Source organism: Caretta caretta, chromosome 5 (assembly GCF_965140235.1).
Source record: "Caretta caretta isolate rCarCar2 chromosome 5, rCarCar1.hap1, whole genome shotgun sequence".
NCBI lineage: Eukaryota > Metazoa > Chordata > Testudines > Cheloniidae > Caretta > Caretta caretta.
Window position 1 is genome coordinate 63396758 of NC_134210.1, and position 27995 is coordinate 63424752.

Sequence of the window (27995 nt, forward strand, 5' to 3'; positions counted from 1 at the left end):
AGAATGCCATACTGACTTTGTGACAGGTACCCCCCGGGTACAACCTGGAACTGGGGTACTGTTGAACTTTTTGTCTTACCAATCTCAGTTCCCTCTCACACTGTGACATTGTGACAAGCTGCAAAGCCCTCCAAGCTTGCCCTCACACAAACATCCACAGGCAGGGGGCACATCCAGCTGTATATATGAATGCTCTGTCAGCCACTGCACGAACCAGTCACAGAGAGGCTCCAGCCAACATACCCCCAGCTCAGGACCCTGGAGCTGTCCTTTCCTGCCCTGCCCTGCTCAAAAACCTGACCATATGAGTTATTACCCAGTCCACCACTTCTACAAAGGAAAGTGGACGTGCACCAACTCTTGTTCCTGAGCTGAGATTTTTTTTTCCCAAGTACTTCACTTAAACCCCACACTGTTTTAGGTAAAAAATATAAAATAGACTTATTAACTACAGAAAGATAGAATTTAAATTATTATAAGTGATAGCAAACAGACCAAAGTAGATTACCTAGCAAATAAACAAAAACACAATCTAAGCCTAATATACTAAATAGGATTTGAACCAAGCAGTGTCTCACCCTGTTAGATAGTATAAGCAGTCCACCAAAGATTCATAACTACACAAGCTTTCTTCTTTCCTGTATGGGAACAGCACTTCCCCCAGTTCAGTCTTTGTTCCTCAGGTATTTCCAGGTGGTCTCTTGTGTGGGGAGTGAGGCCCAGTCATGATGTCACTCCCCCCATGTATATCTTTTTCCAACTTGCTGGAAAGATCTTTTGCTTTGACTTGTGTCAAACAATCTTCCTTGGATAAGCACTATCTCTGAGAGGTTTCCATTGTACATAGTTCTTGGGCTAATCCTTGTGCTATCTCTGAGAAGTTTCTATTGTTTGCAGTTCCTGGGGTAATCCTTGTGAGTTTGTGTATTCTCCTCAGTGAGCCATCAACATTATTTGGCCTTTTTATTGTTGTACCTGAAAGGCTGCTTGTGGGTGTTCCCAACCTCACAACATGTTTCAGTGGCACATACACAGCAAAACTTCATATACAATGATAGCACAATCAACTTAACAGGATATTAATGTTTAAGAGATTAAGACTTTTAGAATGATACCTCACAAGGCATACTTTGTAGAAAACATATAATTATATCACCATGGTGACTATGGGGTGCAGAGTGTCACAGAATTGTAAAATGTTTGCTTTCAGATTCTGATTTCATATTGAATCTTGATCATGCAATGTTCAAGCCATCAGACACTTGACCATTTTTCCTAGGAAATCTTCCTCAAGGAGAAGATTGAATAATATTAAGTGATCTGCAAAGCTCATTTGAATGATGGCATTCTTAAATAGCTTCTTGATGATTGAGAATAAATGCTTCATTAAGCTTTAACATCATAACCCTGAGAATCCTAGGAAGGGCAAATGAAAATGATATTACAGGGAGGCAAGAGCATAATACACTGTGCTGCACGCAGGAATCTGATTGTGCTAGATATTTTATAAAGACTGAGCCACAGATCACATGCTAATTCTGTCAAGACCTCACAGTGGGATGCAGTAACCTTGAGAAATTGCAGGAAAGGAAACAGTAGGTTTTGGTCCTGAGGTGAGATTTCAACATGTTAAATTAATGGTCTTGGGTTATCTAATAATTACAGTGTCATTCACACATCACTGCTCTCCACTGCAGATCAAGGCTTTAAGAGAGGTATTTAAGACAGACACAGAAATAACTTGGTGAAAAGATAAGTACAATGGGGAAGAAGTATGACTTGCCTTTCTAACTGATAGGCACACAATCAAAAAGAGAGAGGCTTTTTATTTAGGCCTCTTTGCACTGAGAATTTGCCCCAATAGTAGCAATTAATGTTTGGTCCTTGATATAGCCATACCAATGCAAACCCCACGGGTAGAATAGGAATGCTTGGAATGATGGGATTTGCACTGGTGGACCTTATTACTTCTTCAATCCCCAAGGTAAGAGCCACCTATGTAAATTTCAGCTTTACAACAGAAGGCAATGGCAAAGTAGAGCCTTCAATAGAGAACAGAGGAATGTGCACACTATCTGGCTCCGTTCCCAAGAATTGCCAGTGAACCAAGCCATTTATGTTTGCTGGTGGTTGGAAGTTCAATGAACTTGAACTTTATAGAGGAACTTTCTGCACAAAATTAAGCCCTATTCTTCCTATACCAGCATTTCTCAAAGGGGAGTCCATGGACCCCGGGGGTCCCAAGGGTACTCCAGGTGGTCTGTGCGCCCCGCTGATCAACTCCTTCCCCTTCCTGTGTCTCTCAGAGGCTACTGAAGCCAAAGCAGGAGATTTTAGGCACTGAGAGTCTGGTGGCTCAGTGGAGCTAAGGCAGGCTTACCTGCCTTGGCTCCGTGCCACTCCCAGAAGTGGCCGGCACATCCCTTTGGGTATGCCAGGGGGTCTCTGTGCACTGTTCCTGCCTCAAACACCAACTCTGCAGCTCCCATTGGCTGGGAACTGCAGCCAATGGGAGCTGCAGGGGCAGTTCCTGTGGGCAGGGGTGCATGTGGAGATTCCCCCACCCCTTCCCCCCGTCTAGGAGCCACTGCCAGAGAGATGTACCAGTTGCTTTCAGGAGCCGCCCAAGGTAAGTGTCCCCACACCCCTCATTCTTTCCTGCACCCCAGCCCAGAGCCCACACTTCAAACCCCCTCCTGCACCCAAACTCCCTCCCAGAGCCTGCATCCCTCACCCTCTCCTGCAACCCAACTCCCTGCCCCAGCCTGGTGAAAATAAGTGAGGGTGTGGAAAAGCGAGTGACGGAGGGAAGTGGTATGGCATGAGTGGGGGGTGGGAAGAAGTGGGGTGTAAGTGGGGGAAGGGGTGGAGTGGGAGTGGGGGTGGAGCCTGGGGCTGAGCGAGGGGGTTTAGGGGTCCCTGAAAATTTTAAAATCATAATGGGGGTCGTCAGGTTGCTAAAGTTTGAGAACCGTTGTCCTATCCTATAACTTCATTGCAACTATAACTCCACCCACATTGTACATGTGAACAATTAATCTTGATACACTGTTAACAGATACTGTGACGATAGATTCCCGAAACAACTTACTAGGGAGTTTTACAGTTCTGCTTAATGGAAACAGAATTAGGCCACTGCTGAGAGCTTCTGAAAATCTTACCTAGATTAGATAGATATATATTGTACAGCAATACAAAATACTACATATGTGCAAAAACACCAAGATATTGTTACTGAAGGAACCACTTGAATCATCTGATTGCTATATACTTAAATTCTCAACCAAGGTGTTGCAATAACAGTTATTTTATTACTTGAATTAGAGATCAACTCCTATTACAAAACAGCCAGAGCCATGTACGATAGTACTTGCCTTCATGACCTTATGAGCCTTGGTTTATTTCACAGAGCCTTGTTAAAAGCAAAATAGCAGAACTGTGGTAACACTTTCATTCTTTTACTTCTTGGAAGAGCTGATCTGAAAGAGACAAATCATAATCACTGTTGTATTTTTTTTAAAAAAAAACATACAGTAAGACCCTGTTCCAAGTTTTGGTTTTAGTATTTAGCTTCAATTCAGTTCAGTTCAATTTACTTCTTTACTGTTTTCCTCAGGAATGAACTCATCAGCATTCATCTCTTATTTCCCACAAATCCTGAGGCTGTGGAAGCAAGACCCAGCCATATGCCCATTCAATTATTAATTACAAATAAAATTACAGATAAAAACTGTACATATGCATGAATATTTAAAACATAAATAATTAAAACAGTGTTTTAAAGCACTTTTCCCAAAGAATCAAAGATGCCAATTTTATGCTTGATTGCAGGAGTGAAATAACACCTCCGGTACTACATGCCATTTTTGATAAGAGGCTAAGGCCCCAGTCTAGCTACTGACTATGCACAGATGCACCCTTCTCTGTGCAGAGCCTCAGTGAAGTTAATAGGCTATGAACACAACCTGTTTTTTTCTGACTCCTAGTTCTGTGCTTTAATTGCAAGATCTTTACTCTCTAATAAAATGTTGGTTAAAATCAGATACAATGACAATGATTTATATATTAGGGGACTGTTTATAGGAGGATCTGAATCTATTACATATAGTCTTTGACATTTAAGGTTTGTTTTGTATTATACAGTGTTTGTATATGATCTTGGTTGCTTTGCTGGAAATTCAGTAAATGTATACAAGAGCTAATCAGTCAATTCCCTCTATATCTCTCTGTGGTTTATTGGTACACAAATGGTCCTAATTTTGCTTTCAACTATACATGAGCATGCCCTCTGCAGTCGGTTGGAGTTGCATAAATGTAAATGACAGCAGAACTTGGCCCAGTTCTACTGATAGTCTGCGAAATTACTGTTTCCCCGCTGGGCATGCTATTCTAGCCCTGTTTCATTATATTCATTTGTTTATCATGTTGTGCACTCTGAAACAGTGTTTCTTCATCTTGAGCATCTGCTCAAATGGACAAGAGATGCCCCATGTGATAACTAGCTGACCTTAGCAGATGGCCATAGTGAAAAGCATCTATCCACTGCAGCATATTTCAGGCTAAATCTCTTCTGTACAGGGTAATATAGAATTTATTATTCCTAATGCTACTATCGAGTCAAGGGAAGACACTGTATTGTACATTTAAGGGGCTAAGTCCTCAGCTTGTATAAATCAGTGTAGCTCTAATGGATCTATGTCAATTTATACCAGTTGATGATCTGACCACAATTATTTAAGGGTCTGAAAATCTGGAAATTCCTTCTTTGTTTTTGTCCAAAGAACCATCATAAACCAGTATTAACCTTCTCCAGCTCATTAGATATTGATGAAACTGAGACTGTGTACTCTTCAATATTTCATTATCCTCCCATAATCATGTATATAAATTAACAATAGTTGGTGATAATCCCAATAATTGCCAATGTGGAAGTCTGAATGGATTCACAAACAAACCTAGGAGCTTCTGAATGAGTTTAATTAGCACTTCATATTTTTCTCTAGAATTTCTCCTTTATCTCTAATTACTAGATCATTGTTGAGCACTGGCTGACTGTAAATATTTTAGAAATAGTGACAACATCTATTTCTTTTTCTGAATAATGCTTTTACAGTATAGCGTTACATTTATGCTAATATGCAATGTGGTGAATGTATCTTTTCGGCACACTTTGTAGGACTTGGCTGACTTTTTGTTTGTTAGGATTGCTGACATAAGGTTATCTGTGTCGGTTTGCTTGATTAGTACTGCTTTGCAAGATGATTCCAAAGATGTACTGTACTTAAATCTTTTAATTTTTTATCAGAATTTGATTTTCTAGAGCATACAGTCAAGAATTAAATAAAAATAAAACCTATATTGGTTCCAATGTCAAGAGAAAACAGCCACTCTCACAACAAACCTAGGGGAAAATGATGATTTAAAAATGAAGAGATGTTGAACAATGGAGACCTAAATGACCCAGAGATGTACTAACCTGGACAAAAAGGCCCTGCAAAGAGCCTTGAAAACACTCAAGAAGCATTCTAGTGAAAAGTCTTAGGACAAGAGTTCCAGAGATGTCCCTGAAGTGAGAGGCCCCTGCCATTCAACTAATTCAGATGGAACTTCAGGATGGAAAGTGGGGACAACCTGGCAAATTTCACTTGCCTTAGACAGACACAGTTTGAAAACCATTTCAAGTGCTTTGTGCCTTTTAGGACCTAATCCAAGCTCCCTTGAAGTCAACAGGAAAACTCCCATTCATTTTAATGGTACAGAATCAGACTCAAAATAATTTCCTCCACTGAATGTGCCAACTGTGCTTAAACAAGTTGTTTCTTGGTTTTTCATAGAGATTAGCAAATAATATGTGGTGAAAAATTCATCAGATGAATTTCTGCTTACTGGATATCTGCAAGCAGACCATGATTTCCCTTAATTCATTCATTATTTGTATATATTTTACAAGTGTTGTGTGAATTTTGTTAACTCTATGGATTGATCATGAACAGTACTCTTGTAATAGTTAATCTCTATTCACTATTGAAGTTCCTTTGGTAAGAGCTGATTAGTCAGGTAGGTTACATGCTGTTACTACTTTACCCTAATTGGATGAGCTCACAACTTCTTTTATGTATAGCAGCACACATGAATCAAATTCTTGATTTCTGAGAATACTAGAATAGCATGTTAGCTACTTTGAAATGTACTTTCTGTGAAAACTTGTCATTAAAACTCAAGTGCATGAAGAGAATACTCATGGGACAAAAATTTGGCCAAAGCTAATTTGTTTAAAATTTGGCATTAATAGGCACAGATTTTTCCACTCAGAACTAATTATTTTTATAGCCTTTTAAATTATTTATTAAATATCAAAGATGTATATGTTTTTACCATGAAAATGGAGGAAATTGTCTCTGGTTTTACTTTTATGGTAGTTGATTCTGCCCTACCTTTGGGGAACATTGGGATTCTTATATTGGATAAGAACTCAGGAAAACATACCTTTCATAGGTGACATCTGCTGTAGGTTAGCCTGCAACTTTGTATGTTTATTTCACATGTCACAAAAAAGGTCTTATTTTAGATTGATGGCAGCTTAGATTGGTTACCATAAAGTGTGCCTAAAATTGCTTGACAATATCATTCTTGTACTATTATTTTATTAATCAAATTTCTTAAGATGAGACAGCACACTTGAAGTGGTGCAAGATATGGAGAATGGGTTCCTGTGCTAAGGAGAATATACTGTAAATGTACAATGAACAACTGAGAAACCCTAAAAAAAGTTTATTTTAGGCACTGATTAACAACTTTGAATCTGTTTTTATTCAGCAAAGCACTTAGGTACATGGTTAAATTTCAAATGTAATCAATAGAACTCAAGAATGTGCTTAAAGTTAATCATGGGTTTAAAGTACTTTGCTGAACTGGGGTCTGGGAGTGACTTCATTCTTCTTTCTATGCTACTCTTGATATTGCTTTTCTAAAATCAAAAGTATATGGAAATATACATATAAATGTATATAAATATACATATAAATACATGCATACAAATATATGGAAATATACATGGCAGATGGATACTAATTAGAGCACTAAAAAGCCCTGAAGGGAGGCTAGAAATCCTCCATCTGGTCCAATAACTGATAGCTAAAAGAGGATTTCACTAAATATGTAAAATGGTAACTTCTACAGAAAACAACCTTCCAAACCGGAGTTACCCTTTTACAACATATCAAAAATATACATGCTGTGACAAAGTGATATTAATCAAAATGAAAGAAAAACTAATTTGGAACAGATGTTATTTCTGACATTTAGACTGATAGGTAAAAGGCCTGGAATGATGGATATCAAATGATACTGAATCATGGAACAAGCTCTTCAGAAAAGAGAAGATACTAAAAAAGAGGATATGGTTGCTGATCAACCATAGCACCTTCATATGTTCCTCCAAGTGTCTTTTCTTACTGCAAAGATATGGATGTCTGGGGGATGGCAGTGTGGGGGAGGAAGTATATTAAAAGAACTTACTCAGAAACTTGGGCAACCTGCCCACTCCCTGATGACATCCATATATTATAATTAAGTTTGATGAACCCTCTTCATGCTGAAGACCCCACATGTCAGAGCTGAGTGGGTAAATGTTAGGGTAAAGTCAATGTGAAAAGATCTAGCTCTTTGGCCCCAAGTGCTCATCTGGAGCAAGTTGGTCAGGTGCTGGGGAACCCCATGGTGGGAGGAATTCTCCACCCTACCTGAAATGGAGAACAGCCTCCAAAGCTCTACGTACCACCCACACAATGTGGAGGAGGAACAGAGGCTCTACTTCACAGCATAGCCTCTAGCCCTGATCCCTTCTTTTCCCCAAAAGAGCCTTTGTGTGCCATTGGAGAGAGAGCCCCCTACACAGAATCATTGACGTGTATCCTACCCCTCTGTGCAGCAGCAGTACCACTGTCTTGAGAGTGGGGTTCCTTGGAATCACTGGAAGGAAGAGGAGGAAAGTGATTTGGTCTTTCCGTATCCATGAACATTCCATGAAGAATGAAGAAAAGGAGGACTTGTGGCACCTTAGAGACTCACGAAAGCTCATGCTCAAATAAATTGGTTAGTCGCTAAGGTGCCACAAGTCCTCCTTTTCTTTTTGCGAATACAGACTAACACGGCTGCTACTCTGAATCCATGAAGAATGTTTACTTTAAAATGCTCATCTCAATTGGACAGCACCAAAAATGGGAAGATGAGTCCAATCTCTATACCTTTCCTGTGGTGTCACAACCATGCAGGATACTTTAGCCACATGCTTTTAGAACTTTGTGATTACATGTACAGATTACCAGCAAGGACAGATGAAAGTATCACTGAAGTGGAAGGAGGTCGGGGGATTCTAGGAACATACCAGTGAGGTTATAGTGCAGAAGGAGCCTGAACAAGTTTGAGTGAACTTTTGATAAACACCCACACCTTATCAGAGCCATATGGACCAGCCCAACCTTTTGAAGATTGCCCATCACTATTCGTTATGTCATTTGTGTTTTCCCTGAAACTGCACCTGCCACAGCCTGAATTCCAAGTTCTGCTGTAGGTGTGAGAGAAGCTGCTTTTCAAATACTTTGAAATAAATAATTACAATTGTAACATAGTCTGCAAGGACCTGATCTTGCTTCCAGTGAAATCACTGCAAAACCTTTCATTTCTTTCATTGGGAGCAGAAACAGGCACTAGAGGATATGGGATCTTAAATAATATTTGTAAGAGAGATTTTACAAAGCCTTTGCTTCAAAACATGCTCGCATGTTTTATCTTTTATGCTAATTTTCTACACCTCTTATTTAAGGTGGAAAATGGATTATAATCTAAAAGATTGGGTTTTTTTGCATGTATAGAATATTCATGGTACTCTCCTCTGTGGTATCAAAATGACTGATCAGGGCTGAACAAGGCAATACTCAGCATGGGATTGCATGGTACACTCCCTTTTCTTAAGTTCTACTGAATAAATATTGTGTATTTTCTAAGATGTTTAAAATACTGGCAGAGCTGAGTGACTCCTTTGTTTCCAGTCTATTGGGTAAATAGTAAGTATTTTTTAAAGAAAATGTATAACTATGTATTTGTCCAATGGACGAGAGTAGTTCCAATGATGCTGCTCTAGTCTCCTAGGTAAACAATACATGTGCTGTGATACTTTCTTTTTAGTCCTTGCCCTTCCTACTTCTATCCCCAAAGGGGAAGGATATGTTATAAAGTACAAAACAACAACAAAGTTTTAACAGTGTTGTATTCATCAGCTAACAACTTAATAGTTAAAGCTTCATCAAAATTTTCTTCATTCGTGCCAGCTATTTTTCATAATAAAGTAGACATACATTGTTGCCCCAGTCTTAATTAATTTGGGTAACACTGGTGCCATATAAACTTAACGTTAAATGTATTCTGTATTATTATTATTTTATTACAGGCATTTTCACTGTGTTAACTGCCGTTTTTCTCCATCAATATGGAAAATATTGACCTGTTTATAATCCTCATCCTAAATCAAATCAGAGAATGTCACTGAAAATAGCAGTTTTCACATGTGACTGCTTGCCAGGTAAATAATTTTGATTTTTTAGTATTTGGTGGGGATTTGAAGACTGATAGAGGTACAAATGCCTGCATGCAAACTCATCCCTCCAGTTTTAGTTCTGTATGTGATTCAAAGCTAGAAGTTATTTTCTCTCTTGAATTTCTGTTCAGTTGCATATGGAATCTTGTGAGAACATTCGATTTTACCCAATTTTTTTCATTGTTTTGAGCCAAATTCTCACTGTAGCATCTTGAGAGATTTCAGTGCTGTGACTCTTAACTTGAACCTTACACCAGATTTAGCTTTGAAATCCAAATATTAGTGTATATTTTGTGTGAGACAACAACTGAGGCTTCAGCACTCAGTTAAAGCCTGAAGCTGTATTATCTGTATTGGACAGAAGCAGAAAAAGACTGTACTAGTTGTGGCCATTGGATGCAGGTGTGTGTGGCAGGGGGAACCATTAGCCCATTAGGAAATTGTGTGGCACTAGGTTATGAATTACTAGCATGATCCTGCAAGGTGCTGGGCACTGAAGCCAAATGAAGCAGCAAAGCACGTAAGCACATGCTTGACTTGAAGCATATGAGTACTTCGATGGGACAGTAAGCTTTGAGGGAAGGGCAGCATGTTTTCTTGAAAGTGGTTTTCTATAACAGTGGATACAAAAAGTTTGTTTGCTTGCTTGTTTGGTTGGTTGGTTCTTAATTTGTTAAAAGCAGGTTGTAGCAATGATGTCAATCTACAAAAAGTGAAACCCAAATAATATGTCGCCCTTTTTCCTTTCTGGGTGAGCATTTCATTAGAGATATTGGAGAGCAGCAACTAGTGGGCAGTTTCTCTGTTCTGCTCCCTGACCTCCTGCCTTTTCTTGTAGTTGCTCATATTAAATGTAGGTATCAAACTCCTTTCTTTGGTTGGGTAAATGACAGGGAAACCACTGAGTGAAATTTAATTTAGTTAATTAAACAGGGCTAATAGCCCCTGTGCTGCACCTTTGTATGGGTTGGTTTTTTTACATGTTCTCAGACTAGTCAACTGTTCCTGCTGAGGCACACTGATTGATTGTTTTCTCACTTAGTCTATCCAAAAAGCTCGGTGTCCAGTCTCTTTCCATGGAGTTATAAGTCAGATCCCTATTTTTTTCCTCTCCAACTATTCTAGATATTTCAAATGTGGCAGATTTGTCTTTCCTGTGGGTAGGTGTTTCCATCTTTGGAAACCTAAATTATGATAGGTGTTTTTGTTATATCTCTAACAATTATTGTGTTCATGATGTTCAGGTATAAAAAGCACAGCTTAAAAACAAGGTGAATTTAACTGCAAAAAGAAAAGGAGCACTTGTGGCACCTTAGAGACTAACCAATTTATTTGAGCATGAGCTTTCGTGAGCTACAGCTCACTTCATCAGATGCATACCGTGGAAACTGCAGAAGACATTATATACACACAGAGACCATAAAACAATACTTCCTCCCACCCCACTGTCCTGCTGGTAATAGCTTATCTAAAGTGATCATCAAGTTGGGCCATTTCCAGCACAAATCCAGGTTTTCTCACCCTCCCCCCCGCAACTCACTCTCCTGCTGGTAATAGCCCATCCAAAGTGACAACTCTCTACACAATGTGCATGATAATCAAGGTGGGCCATTTCCTGCACAAACTGCAAAAGTAGTGAGAAAACTCAGGGCAATCTAGGAAAGGGCAGATCCCAAATATGAAGCTCCTTTATTTTTTTGTGTGTAGCTTGTGATCAAAAATAGCTAAAGTTTTCACAATTCCACAAAGAGAGAATCATAAGAAAGGCCCTACCAAATCCGCAGTCCCCATTCTGGTCAATTTCATGGCCATAGGATTTGAAAACTAGTCAATTATGCATTTTCAGATGTTTACATCTCAAATTTCAATGTGTTATAACTGTGGGGGTCCCGACTCAAAAGGGGGGGAGGAAGGCTGCTGCAAAACTGTTGTAGGAGGGGGTCACAGGATTGCCATTCTCACTTCTGTGCTGCCTTCACAGCTGGGCTCTGAAGGTAGCACCGCTGGACCTTACTGTGACAGAAGAGGTTCCCAAAGGTGGAGGTGGGTCTGATCTCCCCTGTGCTGCTGGGAACACCCCAGTCAGGGGCTTCTAGCTGCTAGTCCCAGCTGGACTGGAGAGGGACAGGACTTGCTCTTCCCCTGCATGGCTGCTCTTGGGGTGAAAATCAGACCCACCTCAGGGTACCTCCCATGGCTGCAGGAAGCTCTGGAACTGGGCAACAGCTCCAGAGCTTTTTGCAGCTGCAGGAGATTGCTGGAGCTGGAGGTGGGTCTGATCTCCTTGCTACTGCGAGTCCCCCAGCCAGGGGCTCCTAGCTGCTAGTGCTGGCCAGGTTGGAGAGGGCCAGGATTTCCTCTTCCCCTGCATGGCCATTCTTGGGGGGAGATCAGACCCACCTCCACTTCTGGCAACCTCTTGTGGCCACAAGAAGCTCTGGGGCTGCTGCCCATTCCTGGAGCTTTCTGCAGCTGGGGTACATACCTGGAGGTGGGTCTGATTTTCAATCCCCCGCTCCACCCCGTGAGTGGTTGTGCAGGGGAGGAGTAAATCCCATCCCACCTCAGCCCCAAGGGGACTAGCAGCTGGAGCCGGGGGCTCAGTAGGGGCCCCATCCCTACCCTGCATGCCCTTCCCCTCCCCTCCACTCCAATAGATAGAATTCACAGGGGAGGTCTGATTTCACTGTCTGTGACACGTTTTTCATGGCCATGAATTTGATAGGGCCCTAAACACAGGGTTATAAAGGGACCACAAGAGTCAACTAAGTCTACCACCCTGCCAAGATGCAGATTTTGTTGTGACTAAAGTGGATCAAAAGTGACTTTTAAATTCAGTCATTAGGGTCTTTTTATGTATTAAATCCAGAATTACAACCAGATTGGCTCTGACAAAATATTATGTTCAGTTATGCACTCTGAAAAATGCTGCTTAATTAACTACCCGTGGATTTATGATGATGTGTAATGGTAGGGAAAACTGAATGATAGAAACTGATTTAAAAAGAACCCATATTCATGGACTGGAAATGAGTTCTTTAAAAGTGAAACCATCTTTATATATACACATATATTTATCACTGGTAACAGATATTGTCTTGGTAGTAGGTACATCTGTTGACACAGATAAATTAAACAGATTTGAAGAAGACAGGAAATTACATCCATAGCCCATTTTTAATATGCTCGGAAAACATATATCCTCTTGATTTATTTGTATAAATGAACTAATCTGATCCCAGACTTCAGGCATTGTCATCGTCATCAGTATTCTAAAATTAAAAACCAAACCAGGAAAGTTGCCTTCCCATCCACACTTCAGGCAAGGTGGAATATGAAAATTTCCCCCCCAATTGTTTTTCAGTTTAAGCAAATATGTTTGCTACAGTACTTTTTCTTAAAGATTATTAACTCACTTGGCAATAGTTTCAAACTGGCAAGATTATGTTTTCCACATGATTGAATTCATTTGGGAAAGTGTATGTATGTGTGTATAATATATATATATATATATATATATATATATATATATATATATATATGTATATTACCATTTCCTGCTCAAATAATTTTCCATAATCCTTTTTCAACTATTTTTTCCCATTTGGTTTTTGTAAACAACATGATTGGTTTGCCTGCCTAATCTCCATTGTGCATTCTGATCTTTTCTTCAGGGAAAAATGCTTGTTACCTCCAGAAATTCATTTGTACAAACAAGACATCATCTGTTTGGTTGGAATAATATTTCATTTGACCTCTGACCCATTTCATTCCTGCTAAATCCCATTGTGGTCTGTAAACACATCTTTATGTAGTGATGGTATGAAATAAAGTTTTAGCTCTTCAGCTGCAGGCTCAGTTTGAGGCTATTCTGCCACTGGACAAGTTGGGGACAGCGCAGAGACGTGCTGCCGTAGTGGCGGTTTCTAAAGGCAAGCTATAATGTCTCCAAGAGTTCTGGTGTGGTGTGGTTGCTGCTACCCCCTTTGAAAGGATGCAATATCCCCCTTTGCCTCTGTTGCCTGATACAGGCAGAGGAGGGTCTTCTCCTTCTCTCACCAACCCCTTTGGGGAGTCTACAGCCAAGGGTAACACTAGGTTCAAAGACTCCATATGCTCAAGGGAATGCAAGGCTGTGAGTGGTACATACCCAGTGGCATCATAAGTAGGGGCTTAAGGCTCCTCGTGTCATCTTCTCCTCTTGTCCACCCAAACAGGGAAACTCCCCCACTCCCAACTTCAAAATCTCTCCTCCTTAGAAGTAGGAATAAATTGAGGGCAGGGCATTGTGTGAGAAAGGAGGGAACCGTACATGGGCATCAGAAATAGGTTATCCTACTATCCTTCTTTGGCAGGGTAACAAGCCTTGTAGATATGGGGGAAGCAGTAGATGTGATTTAGCTTGATTTTAGTAAGGCTTTTGATACTGTCTCACATTACCTTTTCATAAACAAACTAGGGAATTATAGCCCATACGAATGTACTATAAGGTGGGAGCTTGGGAAGCAGCAGCCAGCACGTCCCTGCGCCACTTCCTGCAGCTCCCATTGGCTAGGAATAACGAACTGCGGCCACTGGGAGCTGCAAGAGGCCGTGACAATGTAAACAAACTGTCTCATGGCCCACCGGCAGATTACCCTGACGGGTCGCAGGTTGCCCACCACTGTCATAGAGAGTACACTTAGTATCATCTGCAAGGTTTACAAATTTGGAGGGGTTGCAAGTGCTTTGGAGAACAAGAATAGAATTCAAAATGATCTTGGCAAACTGGAGGAATGGTTGGAAATAAATAGGATGAAATTCAATAGGGACAAATGCAAAGTACTCCACTTAGGAAGGAATAATCAATTGCACAGAAACAATATGGGAAATGACTGCCTAGGGAGGAGTACTGCAGAAAAGGATCTTGTGGTTATTGTTGATTCATATCTAGTTTGTGAACCACTATGTAATACTGTTGCAAAATACCTAACGCCATTCTGGGATGTATTAGCAGGAGTGTTGTAAGCAAGACACAAGAAGTAATTTTTCCACTCTACTCAGCACTGCTAAAGCCTCAACTGGAGTATTGTGTCCAGAGCTGTGCACCACAATTTGGGAAAGATATGGACAAATTGGACTAAGTCCAAAGGAGAGAAACAAAAATGATTAAAGGTCTAGAAAACATGATTTAAGATTAAATATTGAAAAAAATTGGGTTTGTTTAGTCTGAAGAGACTGAGCGGGGACATGATAACAATGTCACAGTGTCTGAAGTGGCTCATCGCTGAGAGGACCAAACTCAGGTCAGACTGTCAGAAAACAGAGCAGAAACCCCAAACTAGTGGCATATTCTATAAATTAGATTTCACCAAGCCAGTATCAAATGTGTACTCTTGGATCACTATACTAGCCTTACTAGTCACACAGTCCCCTTAGGCTGTCTTAGGGAATCTTGCCATTCAGACTTTATGATGTTGGTCACTATACCAAATACCACATCACATTAGGTTACTTCCAACCCCAAAGGGTTGGTCACTTACCCAGGTCAAAAAGAAGAGGAGTACTTGTGGCACCTTAGAGACTAACAAATTTATTTGAGCATAAGCTTTCGTGAGCTACAGCTCACTTCATCAGATGCATTCAGTGGAAAATACAGTGGGGAGATTTCAGTGGATACTCTGGATCTCTTACCAAAGACAACTCTGGCAGCCAATTTCTCTAGTAAACTAACTAAAAGTTTATTAGTCAAGAAAACGAAATGAGATTTATTGAGAGATTAAAGCAGGTAAAATAGATTAACAGGTTAGTCCAAGTATGTGAGTCCAATATGATAGTACAGATGTAGTAATCTGCTAGCCTTTCATAAATCACTGGGGGTTACCTGGAATACCTCTAGGGATCTCTGTCCAATCACTTTAGTATTCCACCATGTCAGAATCCATCAGTCCAGAGATGCAGGATTATTCCCTTAAACCAGCATTTGTAGACCCTGCTTACAAAAAACAATCTGAATAGTGTCATCACCCACATGGGTTTTGATGAGTAGCAGCCGCAGATTGACTCTGTGAATTTCCATTGTTGCACACAACAACCCTTGATTTGAAGTTAGCATTCTATTTCCTGGCATTCACAAATAATTTAGTTACAGTGATATCTGTAATGCAATTGCCTGCCATTATATTATAATAGGGATAGACAAGTGAAACAATACAAATATCATTCATTAGTATTCATTAGAAATTCTAACACCTGAATATGCACATACTTTGATCTAGGGTTATTTAATTACAGGAACGTGCTTACTGTAATGTGATAGCAAGCAACAGATTTATAGATAAATGAATACAATGCCATTTACATTCCCTTTGAACTAAACTAACACAAGTGAATTGGCCTATGGCTCTGATTTGAGCTGGCAACTTGCTAGACAGGATCACAAACTTTCTCCAAGTATGTAAAAGGTTGATATAAAGAGGAAGGTGACAAATTGTTCTCCTTAACCACCACAGACAGGACAAGAAGCAATGGGTTTAAATTGCATCAAGGAAGATTTAGGTTAGACATTAGGAAAAACTAAGGGTAGTTAAGCACTGGAACAAATTACCTAGGGAGATTGTGGAATCTCTGTCACAAGAGGTTTTTAAGAACAGGTTAGACCAGTGGTTCCCAAACTTGTTCCGCCACTTGTGCAGGGAAAGCCCCTGGCGGGCCAGGCCAGTTTGTTTACCTGCCGCGTCCGCAGGTTCGGCTGATCGCGGCTCCCAGTGGCCGCGGTTCGCTGCTCCAGGCCAATAGGCGCTGCTGGAAGCGGTGCGGGCCGAGGGACGTACTGGCCGCTGCTTCTGGCAGTTCCCATTGGCCTGGATCAGCAAACCACAGCCACTGGGAGCTGCGATCGGCAGAACCTGTGGATATGGCAGGTAAACAAACCGGCCCGGCCCTGCAGGGGCTTTCCCTGCACAAGCTGTTATGGATGATCTAGGTAATACTTAGTCCTGCCTCCGTGCAGGAGATGGGACTGGATGACCTAACAATCCTACATTTCTATGATCCTAAGTCCACTGAATATTTAATTTTGGAGCATGGCCCCAGAGCCCTTGACCAGGCCTCATTATGTCCCCTGAGAACTCTAGGACTGAAGGTTCTTGAGTGTTAAGAAAGCCTTGCCTAGTGTGGATATCTTCTGTTCTGCACTATAGCAATGGCATTTCTTACTGCAGGTTTTCTGATCCATGTGCTGTAGGAAGAGTAGGCCAAAATTTGTCCCAGAGTGCTCACTGTTATAACCTTCCTGTATCAATGTAAAACCATGTCATTGATAAAGAAGTAAAAAAAAAAAAAATAGGTGTTATTAATTAAATGACCATATGGACAATCAAGCAAAACCAGAAAGAGATATGTAAATACAATACAATTCTATGTTAGAGAGAGAGACAGAGAACAATTACAACATATACTGCTTTAGATACAGTGAACCAGAGTCAGATCTCATTTTCAACAGGGAAAATCTAAATGAGCTCCACCAAAGTCAGAGTCACTGCAGATTTACCTTGATATAACTGTAGTGTGTGTCCATTTGTTAACATGTGAAGGAGTAAAGAAACTACACAAGGCGTTTCCTTTGCATTCTGCTGGGTGATCTGGATTTGGCTTCTCCATAGAAGAAAATTAAGGTTTGGTCCCCCAAATGCTATAAATCCACTGTGATCTGCAGTACAATTTATGTACAGGCCTTGTGCTGCCACACCAGTTATAAGCCTAGACCTGCAAATCCATTTGGAATCCTGGTTGGGACCTCTTTGACCAATGTCTGATCCAGGGCCACCCTTAAATGAGGTTCTGAAGCAGGGAGTGTCAGTATGGTAATACGGTAATATGGTTTTCTTTACATGGGCAAATCTGCAGGGTCAGTGGATTAACATTAGGCATCCTCCACAGCCCTACCCCTAAACCATCAATCCCTGAACCCATGAAGAGCCTTCCACATGGCTTATGGGAATGCTGCCAAGGATATGACTCTTTTCCCCCCCTCCACTTCTGTATAGGAAATGGTGAGATCAGCATATGGAAGGGGACCTTCCATTCATGCCTCAAACGCATGATATCTCCCTAAGATAGAATCTGGCCTAATGGACCAAATTCTTCACTTCTGTAACTCTAGAACTCCTTGAATTTGACCTGATATAGGGAAACCCTCCAACCATATGAGTAAATGTGAATAGAATCCTTTTATATCAATACATTGGCTTTCCCTTTTGTTTAGTTGATAATGAAGAAAGCCTCTTAAATGAGTGGCACAGGAACCTGCTTGTAAATTGAATAAGTTATTGTGTGTTGAGAGTTCTACTCAACCAACTTATCTAACAGACCCTTATACAGTGAGGGCCAGGGCAATAGTGTATTTGGACAATTTTAGTGCCAGAGTCAGTGATAAAAACTCTGTCTGGCTTTGGTGATGTGAAATTGTTTAGAAATCAATTTGTGGACCTTGTGCAAGCATCCACAAAACAGAAACTAGCAGAATTTGATTGTCTCAAGCTATTAATGTGAAGCTGTTCATTTCAGTGGATCATTGATGTGCATGCATGGGGTCATCATATTTCCGCATTTTTGTAGGACAGTGAAGCTGTCGAGCAATGCTAGCAAGACAATCAGAGTTTAATAGGGGAAAGGATACATATTAAAAGAAGAAAAGGAGTACTTGTGGCACCTTAGAGACTAACCAATTTATTTGAGCATGAGCTTTCGAAAGCTCACGAAAAGCTCATGCTCAAATAAATTGGTTAGTCTCTAAGGTGCCACAAGTACTCCTTTTCTTTTTGTGAATACAGACTAACACGGCTGTTACTCTGAAACCTATTAAAAGAAGCTATATTTTAAAATTCTTTCTATTTGATTCTCACAAAGCCAGTAATACAGCACTTCCTGGGCAGGTAGGAAAAATGTACTCTTTAATTTTATTTCCCCACTTTTATGGATGATACCTGCCATAAATTGGAGTGAACAGAATGACATTGGATCAGCTGCCCAGGGAAAATTCAAAATGCTCATTTTCAACTTTGCTCATTTCAAGGATTTTTTTTGTTTGTTTTTGTTATTTTGGTTTGTGTAATTCAACACACTGCAATATTACTCAGGTGCTCTGTATGTTCGTTTGGTTCAGAAACCTGTTATCGATCCAGAAAGCAGCTGACATATGGTATTTGAAATGAAAATGGCAAGTGGAAACTGAGCAGGCAGTGAGCTGTTTGCTGCATCTGCTTGTTTGTTGACTACTTAAATTAAATTTGTCTAGTTCTGCTCATCTCTATATACAATTGCATTTGTAATTCCCCTAAAAGATTAGAAACATTTTCACTTGCATCCCATATAAATTACAATAATACAGCATGCTGTCCTCCTAATAAAAGGAAAAAAGCAAACAGGCTGAGTTCAGATCTGTATCTTTTCCAGGATTCTATGATCTCACACTCAACTTGTCTCCATATGGAAGTTAATCTGGAATAATGTAGGATGTGAATTTAGAGCTAATCAGGAATAGCTGTTCTGCTCTATCTAGTGATGCTCTTATTCCAAAATAAGAAGATCCACACATGGAACTAACCAGGAATATTCCAGAATAACTCCTCATGTAGATAAAGCCCTAGTATATAAAAATTAGTTACATTTTATACTGTCTGGGTATTTGTGCCTTGCCCATCGTTATAGTAAATATAATTAATCAGCTTAGAAGATACTTTATGAAGTTTTTCAACGGAATTAATTATATCTAAATTAGCTGATGCAAGAAAAATGAGAGCAGGCCATATCTATGAAAGTGATGCAGTAGATGAATACCTTTTAATGACACTGTAACAAACTAATGAATAAGGCCACTTTTCATGTGCCCAAGTAGTTTGAAAAGATTAATTGATTTGTTGGCTCCACCAGCTCTTAATTTTTTTAAAATGACTAAATGATTGTATAGCAATCGCACCAAATACTTCAGTAACATTCTAGTATGCTGCAGTGTTTAGAATCATATGGTAACATGAGGGAGATGTAATGTACAGTCACCTTCCAGTAAAAGAAAAATCTGCAGGGTACAGGTTTATGTTCCAGTCTTTAGAAAGCATATCTATTTAAATGTAGATTTTTTTCACATTAGCTCACAAATAGGGTGGAAAGTTATGTTAGTCATTCCAATATCAGAATGGCTTTTTATTCAGAGACGGTATAATTTACTGCAAAAGTTCACTGATTCCATAATCTAATGTGTTTGGCATGGCTGCATCCTTAAAAACATTGAACAGTTAGAAAAATGAATTACCTGAAGCAGGACCTTTTGCATGTGCATGTTATTTCAGAATTCTCTTTTAAAAATGACCTGGGACTGACTATTAAGTTGCTGAAATTGCTTGAGATCATTTTGTTGGCTTCAGACTATTTGGTGTACATGTGGCATTGACATGGACAATGGGAAACAGTAAGAAAATAGGTGACGCGGCAGTGTCACATTGACCTTTTTAGATATGAAGAGCCTGCCTTCTCATTTTCAAGTGTACTTTCAGATTTCAGTCTTCTCTGCAGAATCTGTAAAGATTAATGACCTTAGACGTGATGCTTTCTGACTCTATTCCGTGCCAGGCATCTCTTTGTCAGCTGGGGTCATCTCCCTAGTGTAAGACACAGGAAGGTAGTTTTCCACAAGGCAATACATTTGGTTTGATGGGACCCCATCAATATTTCCTATGCAGATTGCCAGTATATGTAATTTGATTTCCACTTCAATTATAGGTACTTAGTGACTGTAACCTTTGGTATGATAGAAGATCACTGGGATTGAAAAGGACTGTGGATATGACCCTCATGCTTCACTTTTAACAGAGACTGAATAACAAACCGTAAACTAATGGAATGTAAAGAATACAGTGGGCCAGAATAAATTTCCCTACCCAGTAACCAAAGTGACGCACCTAGAATCGAAGATGTGCAAGTTGGGTTTTTCATATGCAGAGCAATTTTTTCACAAAACAAGACTGGGTCTGCTGACCATCCAGTATGCCGTAGCACTGTCATTGCTTGAAGGGGGGAAAAATCTGAGCTGTTTAGAGGATGAGCCATACGGTGGGGAGTAAGATAAAATCAAATACGCATTTCCTAAGGGCTTTATCTAGCAATGGGCTAAACACCTCCTGTAAGGCACTAAGCAACCTTGATTCTCATTGAAGTCAGTGTGGAATTGAGGGTGCCCAGAAACTTGCAGCATCACATCCTAAGTGATCCGTGGAAGTAGAGGAGGAAGACAGACTATTACATACTTGTTGCTCTTTGTCTAGGAGAAACTTATTTCCAGCGAACTATATATGTGAGCCAGATCCCCATCTGGTGTAAATCAGCCTACTTCCTGAAGCTAGTGGAGATACGGCAGTTACATCAGTTGAAGATCTGGCCTTGTTATTGCTCTTCATATAGTTTCAGCATTCCCGTTATTCAGAAAATAATTAAAGGCCATTCTAAGAGAAGTGCCTGGAGCAACTGCTCAAGCAAATTTTCAAGATTGCTCTCTAGCTGACTGTTCAGTACTTCAGAAACCCAAGAGCTGGTTTTCAGCAGGAGTCGTAGATGATCATCATTTCTGAAAACAGGTCTTACTGGAGGGGTGTATAAATTAGGACATCTAAAAATGGAAAATGTGGCTATAGTTTAAGCACAATCCTTTGTTGCTTTATTGTGTTAACAGCTTTGTCTGATACAACATGTTTTAATTAGGCTGCAGTCTATCTAGGAAAGGAGGAGGCAAACAGGACTTTTTGGAAGAACCACTGTGGATCCTACGCTTGGAGGAAGGGACGTGACTATGGCATGTGTGTCTGTGGCTGGTGTCTGTCTGTGAAGGTTATGTGGTTGGTGTCTTACTGTTTATGGCAAGGGCCATGTGGCGGAGCTCTCTGGTCTGATCAGACCTTCGATCGGGCCCTGTATGTGTTCTCTCTGGCCATGTGACCCCCTCCCGTTAGCAACTGGGTTGGTGCCAACTCAGGTAGGCTGGCTATGTAAGCAGCTGAAAAGCGACTTTGGGAGCAGGTGAACAAAAGACAGCAAATAGGGGAGTTTTTACAGGAAGTTTGGGGAAGGGAGTGTTTTGTTTTTTCTCTCTCTGACAATTGGAGGCCAGGGACCTTTATGCATTGGGTGAGGGTCAGGCAGGAAAGGATTCTATGAATTGTGGAAATGGGACTGAGTCACTCTGAAATTTGTGATCCGATATGTGGCCCTTGCCCCCATACACACCATACCATGCCATGGATATCTGACCATGGCACAGCAGAGGCGTGTACATACCCACACCCCTCATGCATGCTAGCTTCATGCATGGGCTTTAGCGGTTCAGGTGTGGACAATAGAGGGGTTCTGGCACAATAACACACGTAGGCATGTACAGTCACTAGGGTAGACATAGCTTCAAAGAGATGCTGTAGTTCAAACAGGAATTAATTCCGGGAAGTTCAATGGCAAGTCATCCAGGACAGTGGCTCTCAACCTCTCCAGACTACTGTACCCCTTTCAGGAGTCTGATTTGTCTTGTGTACCTGCAAGTTTCACCTCATTTAAAGGTTTCAGAGTAGCAGCCGTGTTAGTCTGTATTCGCAAAAAGAAAAGGAGGACTTGTGGCACCTTAGAGGCTAACCAATTTATTTGAGCATGAGCTTTCGTGAGCTACAGCTCACTTCATCGGATGAAGCATAAGCTTTTGTGAGCTACAGCTCACTTCATCCGATGAAGTGAGCTGTAGCTCACGAAAGCTTATGCTCAGATAAATTGGTTAGTCTCTAAGGTGCCACAAGTACTCCTTTTCTTTTTACCTCATTTAAAAAACTGCTTGCTTACAAAATCAGACATAAAAATACAAAAGTGTCACAGCACACTATTACTGGAAATTTGCTTACTTTTTCATTTTTACCCTATAATTATAAAATAAATCAGCTGGAATATAAATATTGTACTTACATTTCAGTGTATAGTATATAGAGAAGTATAAACAAGTCATTTTTTGCATGAAATTTTAGTTTGTACTGACTTTGCTAGTGCTTTTTATGTAGCCTGTTGTAAAACTAGGCAAATATCTAGATGAGTTGATGTACCCCCGGAAGACCTCTGTGTTCCCCCAGGGGTACACATACCCCTGGTTGAGAACCACTGATGCAGGAAATCAGATTAGATGATCACAGTTGTCCCTTATGGCCTTAGAAGCTATGGATAGGAACAAGATCTAAATTCTTTCCAATTAGCTGCTCCTTCCCTGGTGGTGACATGAGTTTCTTGTGTTTATAAATACCTGAGTAATTCTGCATTCACAGTGTTGTTGTAACCATGTTGGTCCCAGATTATTATAGAAACAGGGTGGGGGAGGTAATATCTCTTATTGGGTCAGAGTCTGTTGGTGAGAGAAGCAAGCTTCATAATCATTGCGAATTAGCTTAGTTCATCTATTGCTGCAGCAGTCAAAAAGTTAAAATGCTACTAATTTGGTTGGGGTCCGTTAGCTTTGACTGTGAAGATTTATTATGTATATATTTTTGAGATACAGGAAGTCAGGTATATGGTGTGATGATAGATTTTCACCTGCATTTTAACAGGGTGTAATGGATAAAGAGAAAGTTTTTTCCTTTTGTTTTGGTATCTGGGCTTGAAAACCTCAGCTGGGCTTGCTTCCTCAGCTGTTCTTAAGGTTTTGCCAACAAAATGGAATGTAGGTAGCTGTAAGTTATGAGTGAGAATGAAAGTATTCCAAGAAAGCATGTCATGTCTAATTGAAACATAACGAGAACATGGCAATGGAGGTATTATTTAATCTGGTAGATTCAGAACAAAGGGATATTTTGGAAAGAACACTCTAGCTTATAACTAGGAGCAAGTTGTTTTAACAGAAACTATTCAGATTTTAACCTTTTTAACTTTACTCTACATTGCATCAGCTGAAGCCCATATTTCTGTAAATGTCTGATATATTTACTCTGCCCTCTCTAGAATACTTTGATCAAAAGCTATTTTACCTTGGCACACAAGGTATCAATATATATCAACAGTTACCAAACAGAGGTCTAAAGTAGATAATCATTTACAAATGCTATACTGTAGAAAACTATATTTTGCTATAGGGCTTCGTGTCATTGCAGGGAAATAGTTCTTATAAGACAAAATAAGTGAATGGACTTTTTACTGAACAGTTAATTGTGTACTCAAATGCAGGTGCATGGGGATCTGAAATGGCTCCAATCAGGGAATGAGATATCAGATTTTATCGGGCACGTAGGAATGAAATCAGAGGGCCAAATCGCACCTGGAGCTGCAGCCAGCAAGAGATGTCAAGAGTAACAAGAAGGGTTTCTTCAGGTATGTTGGCAACAAGAAGAAAGCCAAGGAAAGTGTGGGCCCCTTACTGAATGAGGGAGGCAACCTAGTGACAGAGGATGTGGAAAAAGCTAATGTACTCAATGCTTTTTTTGCCTCTCTCTTCACTAACAAGGTCAGCTCCCAGACTGCTGCGCTGGGCATCACAACATGGGGAGTAGATGGCCAGCCCTCTGTGGAGAAAGAAGTGGTTAGGGACTATTTAGAAAAGCTGGATGTGCACAAATCCATGGGGCCGGACGAGTTGCATCCGAGAGTGCTACAGGAATTGGCGGCTGTGATTGCAGAGCCATTGGCCATTATCTTTGAAAACTCGTGGCGGATGGGGGAAGTCCCAGGTGACTGGAAAAAGGCTAATGTAGTGCCAATCTTTAAAAAAGGGAAGAAGGAGGATCCTGGGAACTACAGGCCAGTCAGCCTCACCTCAGTCCCCAGAAAAATATTGGAGCAGGTCCTCAAAGAATCAATCCTGAAGCACTTACATGAGAGGAAAGCGATCAGGAACAGTCAGCATGGATTCACCAAGGGAAGGTCATGCCTGACTAATCTAATCACCTTCTGTGATGAGATTACTGGTTTTGTGGATGAAGGGAAAGCAGTGGATGTATTGTTTCTTGAGTTTAGCAAAGCTTTTGACACGGTCTCCCACAGTATTCTTGTCAGCAAGTTAAAGAAGTATGGGCTGGATGAATGCACTATAAGGTGGGTAGAAAGTTGGCTAGATTGTTGGGCTCAACGGGTAGTGATCAATGGCTCCATGTCTAGTTGGCAGCCGGTGTCAAGTGGAGTCAGTCCTGGGGCCGGTTTTGTTCAATATTTTCATAAATGATCTGGAGAATGGCGTGGATTGCACTCTCAGCAAATTTGCGGATGATACTAAACTAGGAGGAGTGGTAGATACGCTGGAGGGCAGGGATAGGATACAGAGGGACCTAGACAAATTGGAGGATTGGGCCAAAAGAAATCTGATGAGGTTCAATAAGGATAAGTGCAGGGTCCTGCACTTAGGACGGAAGAACCCAATGCACAGCTACAGACTAGGGACCGAATGGCTAGGCAGCAGTTCTGCAGAAAAGGACCAAGGGGTGACAGTGGACGAGAAGCTGGATATGAGTCAGCAGTGTGCCCTTGTTGCCAAGAAGGCCAATGGCATTTTGGGATGTATAAGTAGGGGCATAGCGAGCAGATCGAGGGACGTGATCGTCCCCCTCTATTCGACATTGATGAAGCCTCATCTGGAGTACTGTGTCCAGTTTTGGGCCCGACGCTACAAGAAGGATGTGGATAAATTGGAGAGAGTCCAGCGAAGGGCAACAAAAATGATTAGGGGTCTGGAACACATGACTTATGAGGAGAGGCTGAGGGAACTGGGATTGTTTAGTCTGCAGAAGAGAAGAATGAGGGGGGATTTGATAGCTGCTTTCAACTACCTGAGAGGTGGTTCCAGAGAGGATGGTTCTAGACTATTCTCAGTGGTAGAAGAGGACAGGACAAGGAGTAATGGTCTCAAGTTGCAGTGGGGGAGGTTTAGGTTGGATATTAGGAAAAACTTTTCCAGTGGTGAAACACTGGAATGCGTTACCTAGGGAGGTGGTAGAATCTCCTTCCTTAGAAGTTTTTAAGGTCATGATTTAATTGGGGATTGGTCCTGCTTTGAGCAGGGGGTTGGACTAGATGACCTCCTGAGGTCCCTTCCAACCCTGATATTCTATGATTCTATGATTCTGAGTTCATGCAACTGGGACTGGAAGTTTCCAGTTTCTTTGTGCAACACATGTTGTCACGCCAGCTGGTGTAAGACAAATTAGGTCCGAACTGTTGGTACAGCCATCTTGGTGCATAGCTTGAATACCAATTGGGTTGCTCTAGTTAGTAACTTACCTCTCTGTAAGTCGCTTTCCACGGGCCCCTTGTAGTGTATCCCTTGGCCAACTTTTCCATTAAACTTGCGCAAGTTTTAGTTTCTCCAACAACATTCTGCTAACTGCTGAAATGTCTAGTTAAAGTTCACATAATTTATATGAAGTCAGTCCATATTTCTTTAAACTTGTTTTAACAATCCATTCTACAGTCTGGCAGTCCAGAACAGCTGTATAAATCTTCCATTTCTGTTTTCCTTGTTTTAACAACAATGGTGGGACTTTGGTGGGTATGCCTGAACTGAGTCTCTGCATTATTAATCAAACTGTTACTTTTCTTATTATTCCACTCTGTGGTCAAGTGTCCTTATAAACATGGTATTTGGTTTCAGTTCCTTTTTCCTGCCTTTTTTAGCACAGGTGTATTTTGTTAACTTGATAGCATAAGCAAGCTCAGTTGGAAACATTAGCTTTATTTCTTCACTTTATCACTTAAACTAAAAGAAATCAATATGAATCAATATGAATCCTTTTCTTTCCTTATAGGGGTGCCCATGAGGTAAACCTTGTCATTAAAATTTATAATATTTTGCGCAAATCTATCATTTATAGCTAACTTCCCTTTTACACTCATTTTAATTATAACATTAGAGTCCAAGTTCCCAATTTTATTACTGTACCTGACACATCATACAATATCAATTTGATATTAATTTAATAAGATTAAGGGGAAAAATGGGAAATCTTTTTTTTAGCCGCACCAGCTGTACACTCTTGCAAAAAGCAGCAACTCTAGTTTCCTCAGACTTTTGAAGAAATCTAGCCATTAGACCTTGGGCTTTTATTCTTTTAGCCCTCCGTTCTAGCTTTTCTAAAAAGGCCTTGATCTCTGAGCAATTTTTAAATAGTAATAACTCATAATTTTAGACCCTTAGTTGCTACACAAATATGGAGAAGTTCTTTCATTCATTTCTCCTGTTATGGACAAGCACTTGTTTTTCTCTGACTTTGAAGTATCCTTAAATTGTTTGAGGTCCATTAATAGATTCTAAGGTCAGAAGGGACCATTATGATCATCTAGTCTGATCTCCTGTATAACACAGGCCATATAACTTCCATAAAGAAATTTCTAAAGCTTATGTTTTAGAAAAACATCCTGTCTTGATTTGATCGAGTTCTGTATCAGCCACTCCATTATCTTGTCCAGGATTAATGTCAGGATGACAGGCCTCAAATTACGCAGGTCATAATGTTTACCCTTTTAAAAAAAATTGGCCCAACATTATCTTTCTTCCAGTCTTCTGGAACTCCCCCAGTGTTCCAAGACTTATTAAAAATCAGCATTAATGATCCAGCAAGCCCTTGTTCTAGCTCTTTTAAAACTCTTGGATCCAAGTTATCTGGACCTGCTGATTTTAAAATGTTTAACTTTAGTAGCTTCTGTTTACATTCTTAGTGGACTGGAAAGAGTGTACTGTCACCACATAATGAGACTATACTATCTTTTTTTCCCAAATGCAGAACAGAAATATCTACTGAACACTTCTGCCTTTTCTACTATTTCCATATGTCAGGATTTTTTTTGTTCCTATTATATTTAAACAACTCCTTCTCATTGTCCTTAACTCTGCTGGCCATAGATTTCTCCTTGTGTCCCTTGGCTTCCCTTATCATTTTTCAACAGTTCCTAACTTTTGCTTTACTTCATTACTATCAACTTTCCCTTTCTTCCATTTGTTACATATTATTTATTTTTTACAGCTATCTTCACTTTTTAAACAGTTTTTTAACCAGCACATCCACCTTCCTCAATCATGGGATTGTGGGTTTGGGGGTATCTGGTAAGGTTTTCTTAAATAATTCACAACTATCATTCACATTTTTCTGATTTAATTCTTCCTCCCAGCTGACTTGGCTCATAATTGTTTTCAGCTTTGTGAAATTGGCCCTATTAAAACACCAAGTATATATATATTACTGTTCTGGACTTTATTCTGCTTGTACAGAAGAAATTTGATCAAGTCATGATCACTTGTACCCAATTCTGTGATCAGTTCTTCTTTATCTGGTAGGACAAGGTCTAATATAGAATTCCCCCATGCTGGCTGCAACACTATTTGCATTAGGAAATGGTCATCTATTAAGAAATTCCAATTATCAAGTTA

General features: G+C 40.3%; 1 long non-coding RNA gene across 2 annotated transcripts in view; it reads right to left on the minus strand.

The window, feature by feature from the left end:
• The window catches only part of LOC142072011 (uncharacterized), an 87327-nt gene that overhangs the window by 13616 nt on the left and 45716 nt on the right, over positions 1–27995 (minus strand). For both annotated transcript variants that reach the window (XR_012668295.1, XR_012668294.1), the window contains one exon: positions 3375–3479. This is a non-coding gene — a long non-coding RNA (uncharacterized LOC142072011). The remainder of the gene's footprint in view (positions 1–3374; positions 3480–27995) is intronic.